Below are 5,447 nucleotides of genomic sequence, written 5' to 3' on the forward strand. Positions count from 1 at the left end.
TTTTGAATTTTATATTTTCCTGGATCTAAGAACAGATGTGTTGACTGAAGAATCAGAATCCTTTTACTTACAGCAGCATAAGTCAGGAATAATTCACGGATTACTGGATTTACTTGTGTATAAAAAGAATAAGAGAAATCAAACCCAGCATCCTCATTTTCCTTCTCCATCTTCCTTTTTATAGCAAAGCTACTAGTTGGAAACCATTGTCCCACCTTCCTAGCAGATTTAGAAATGTAAATTATGTTCTTTTGATCTCTAGCAACAACAAAGTGGAATGGTGTTGCTGCAGGGACTCAACAGGAAGAAGAGATTAAAGCAAGCTGATTTGATTTGGGAAAATTGTCCTTCATGGCAAGTTTAACTTAATACTCAGAAATTCGTTTGGTTTTTGTTGGGGTTTTTTCAGTGGTCTCTATGGCTTATGTTACACCTCGTTACACCTCTCATATTTACTGAAGCTTATAGCTAGAAATTCAGTTGAAAAGGAATAATAAGAAAACTGTCCTGCCACAAGAAGCTGCTGCTTTAGCAGTGATCCTGCAGCAGCCCCAAGGGAAAGGGGTGTTCAGAGGTGTTTAGAGTCACCATAGCAGCAAACTCCCACAGGCTCTTTTGCAAAAGGAAAATCCAAAGGATATGGAAACGGTCCCCAAACGCTTCTGGTGTTACAGGAGTAAACAAGCCACCTGACAGGAACAGCTGAATCACTTAATGGTAGAAGTTGCCTCAGGGACAATGGACTGCTGTCATCATCCCCTCAGCTTCAGGAAAATCCTGGGGCTCCTCAAGAAACCCCTGGAAAACGAGTGACCCAAGAAGGGCAACAGCCCATTGTTGGAGGCAATTGAGTAGAGAAAGACAAGGGTATTTTGACAGACAAATATCATCCTGCTGTGATGCAGACATTCCTGACAAGCAGGTCAGCTTGCAGTGCCAGAATTACATGTACCTCTTGTGTCAGAGAGACTCCTTTGCAGCTGAAACCTCCTGGAGACCATAAACTGCTCCCATTCCCATTTTTCAGCAGAGTGAGGTACTGGGTAAAATAAGTTCTGTTCTGCACCATGTTATGGCACAGCGCAGCCAGGGTGGGTGCACTGCAGAGTGTGGACAGAATCCTCCTCACATTTCTCAAACCCTTGGGACAAGAATTTACTGTTTTGATGCAGTTGCTGCTCCTTCTTCATCTGCTGTGTCACATTCTCTTCGTTCTTAGGCTGCCCTGAGTTACTGTTCTCACAGCTGTGCACTTGGGTTTTTGTCTGCTCTACCTCAGGGGCAAAGTTTGGGACCAATTATATTGAGGTGCCCTTGAGCCCTGGAATGGATGTCACCCTAGTGAAGGTGTAAGCCTTATTTGATAAATAGGTTTCTGTGCTGGAGATGTGTTTTCTTCACAATTAGTAGTTTTGATAGCTCTTTGTAGTAAGAATCATCATATTCTTTCTCATGGCATATGCTGATGGGTTTTCCAAGGCATTCAGTGTTGAGGGAAAAGTGGCAAAGCTATCTGAGCATCAGTTTGATCATGCTTCCATACAGAAGGCAGATGCATGGCATTTCAGTGTAGCTGCCATGAATTTCCTGTCTTCCCTTCCTTGCTGACCTGCTGTTCTAATTCCTGCAGCCTTCATGGTGATCTCCATCTTCAAAATCTTTCCTAGTATGGACTCTTGTGGCTAACTGTTGGCTTTTTTTCAAAGATTACAGAAATAGAAATGACTTGGCAGAAATATCTAGCTCTGAGATATCATCACTGCTTTCACATTCCTCTGCAGAAACAAGTGGATCCATCAGACACAGGTACCATCCTCATCTCTGTGCCATTTGAAAGGAGGTAATGGAAAATTGTGTATGTAAAGGGACAACCTACAAAATGCTGAGAAGACTCCTCTGACTCATGCTCAGCTGGAGCCACCCTCAGACTTTCATGACGCAGACTTGCAGAGAAAAGAAGCACTGATAATTTGCTTTCTTGAAGAGCTCAATCCATGCATCATGTTCTGTTTCTCTATATACCGCCATTTTTTAACCACATTTACCAAGAAAATGAGGTGACTTCTTTCTAGTCCATCTCTGCACGTTGGTCTGTCTGTCTTGCCTAGTGGAAGGTGTCCTTGCCCATGGCAGGAGGGTTGAAATGAGATGATCTTTAAGGTCCCCTCCAACCCAAACCATTCTGTGATTTTAGAATTCTGTCTTCCAGTTGTTGGGCTTTTTTACAGCACAGATAAGTGATTTGGGGTGTAAGGCTGAGAGGGGTATCACAGTATAGAGAAGTTCTAGGAATCCACGTCACTGAGAGGAAGAGAATGTGCATGGTCCAGCACTGTTCAGCAGTGGGTATTTACAGGATGTCAGATACAGATCTTGAGGTAATCAAGCTATGAGGACACAAAAGGTCAGTGACCAAGCTGTTAGAACACTTCTGTCTCTGAAACCTCATTACAAACTGTTTTCTGTAAATAATAACCTTACTGGAATTGAATGCTTTCTGCATAATTGCACTTCACTGCTGCTCCTGGGACTGCTGAGTGGGTATAGCTGCAATACATTAAATGTGCAGTTGTTGCAGAGCCCACATCAGTGGCCTTCAAAAGCGGAGACTCTCCTGTTCTACCGTGCAAGGATTGACCAGCAGGCATCACTTTCTGCAGCTCTGGGTGTGCCTGTGCCCTTTTGTGCCCTTTACAAGTAAAGCCAATTTGCCAGCCTGGCAACTGCTCATCTTTAACCCTCTCTGTGCTTCCAGTGCTCTGAGCTTTCAGGTGATAAGTCTGTTGAGGAAATGGCTATGTAGACACTGTTTGTTTCTGTTCCAAAATGCCTTTAGCCATCACCTGGGATGCCCCTGCCTTCAACAGTATTTTTGGCACCCATTTAAATCTTGAAAATGAAGAAACAGAACTGCAGTCCTACAATTCCCCATTCCATAAATATCCCTCACATACTGATGTATCTGTCCCTGCTAACCCACTTCGCAAATTACTTATTACAAAGACAATCTCCACCTCTCTATCCTCAGGTTTTTTTGCCATTCAGGATTTTCATCCTGTGAAGAAGGAAAGGGCTTTTTACAGCTGCAGTGGGACAACTGGAACAGGTGGATTTGTGCAACATGGCTAAGGGTAAACAAGCCCAGACCAGTGAAAGAGCTGAGAAAATACATTAAGTAATGGTGAAGTCCTTTCGCTAGGCACCTTGTAAAAAAAATCTCCTTTATGCCACCCACTTTCCTTCACGATTGCATGTGTTACTCAACAAGGAGCTTTACATTTCTTCTGCTGCTCTCATATGATCCATAGGACTTAGAAGTAGCCCTGTAGATGTGTGGCAAAAGGTGGGTCAGCTTGGCACCATCTTCCACAAGGGCTATAGTTTTTGAAATAAAGAGAATCTGAGATGGATTCAGAGATGGAAAAGAAGGCTGTGAAAGAAGTGAGTAGCTGAATGCAAGGATATTTTTTAGCCTAGTTACAATAGGTTCAAGTTACCACTCTGTTAAATACCTGTTTGGGTATCAGCCTTCAGACATTTTTAAACCCAATTTCTTTTTAAGTTGAGTTTTTTTATTAAAATTTGTCCTAGAAGAGCAGAGGTGTTAAATAACCTCACCAGAATGCAAATTGTGAAATGATACTGACATTGCTTCAACTGGCTCTATGTGACAGGATCCTGCTGTTTCCTGCACCACAGCAGGGAATTACTGAGCTGGGGAGGTGTGGGGTGAAAGTTGGCTGTGAGTCAGGGCAGTGTGTGCTGCCTGCAAAGGATTTCAGCAGTGGAACAATCAGGGCTGTTTTGAGAGTACTGGGCATAGCATTTTTCTTCTTCACCTCCCGAGTTTGTTGCACGTCATCATAACCTCCAGAGAGAAAACTCAGTGAAACTTCACTGATTTCTCTTCTGTCTGTCTCTGTCTCTTGCCTGAGGCAGATACTCAAAGCTGCCTTTGCATCCTGTGGTTCTGACTTTCCTCTTTCTTTTCACACTTGGCTCCTGTACAAGCATTTAGTTTTCTAAAGGAAGCAGATTTTATCTTCCTCCCTCTTCTCAGGTCATCTATAATTTTAAAATCTTCCTTGGCATGCTTCTCATTGCCAATCTGTGGTGTCTTCCTGCTCCTGCACATCTCTCCCACGCCCCTCAGCAGTGCCATGCAAACACCACCACATCTTGTTCCACCCAAGAGACCATGCAACTCCAATCCTTGTCACACAGCTAAACCACTTCTCCTTGTAATTCCAGGAGAGTTGAACATTCCAGCAGTGTCTCAGTTGCGTCCTCCAACCTCACACCCTTCTCTTTGTGAGGAAGGGATTTTCTGCCTGAAAGTGGAGAACGAGCCATAGTGAAAATTTCTCACATGGGAAGCTCTGCAAGATGCAGATTCACTTGCCTTTTCCTCTCCCCACTTCATAATTAGTTCTGTCTTTGGTTCATCTCCCAGAGGGGCCAAAGTCTCTCAGTTTTGATATCCCTGCACTGTCCTAACCTTCAAATACTCAGTTTGCATTACTGTGTCCTTCAGCTCTGGTTCCCCCCAAAAAACAGTCTTGGGCCTCTCTGGAGCAAACAGTATAAAAAATTCAGCATTTTATTAGAGAATTGAAGTAAGAAACCATAACTATACTTGCTGCCTAAAGCAGAGCTGTCAATAACATGACCTAGGATTCAAGCAATGTGTATACAATTTGAGCTCTTTAAACTTCATCCCTAAGGATCAGATCAGGTAACTCTCCTCTGTTGTTCATTTATTATTCCAACATGTACCCCAGAAAAATAATACAAATGGCTTTTTTACATTTTCCCTGCAAGTTAATAGGAATAAACTACCATATCCTCAAAAATCCACAGATCTGGGATAAGTTTTGTAGTGGATTATGCAATTTGGGCAAATTGGAGATGATGGACAAGGCACTTCCTGGCAGAATTGGTCAGAAACCTGCTAAGGATTTTTGTTTTTATGTTCTTACACTGAAAGGTCTCAGGCAGCACACGAGATGATGCACTTTTCTCCTTTGACTCATTCCCACTAAGGTATAGCACATGGAGCAGAGGCATTTTTCTTATTCTGCTCTTCCAGATTGCTATAACACTAAGTGCTAAGCACTTTCCATGTGCCACAACAGCTTCTTCTGATAAGCCATGGCATTAAGACTTAGCTTCTTTACAACAAATTTGTCCATAACCATCCCACCACAGTGGCACAATCAGGGTTCATTTCAGAATCTGCAATGGTAAGACAAGAAGAGCCCCTTTTCCTTGGTGAGGAGAACCAACATTCACCCACCCTGAGTAGGAGGTAAACACTTGGCTGCCTTGTTTTGGTTTTTGTAGAACAAAACAGCTGTTAAAAATGTTTAAAGATTTGATATATGAGATGGCTTAGTACAGTTTCACTCAGGCAAGGTGCCAGGGCTTGTTATATAAAGTGTTGATCT

The sequence above is a fragment of the Sturnus vulgaris genome, chromosome 5 (genome assembly GCF_052056855.1).
Source record: "Sturnus vulgaris isolate bStuVul1 chromosome 5, bStuVul1.hap1, whole genome shotgun sequence".
Taxonomy (NCBI): Eukaryota; Metazoa; Chordata; class Aves; order Passeriformes; family Sturnidae; genus Sturnus; species Sturnus vulgaris.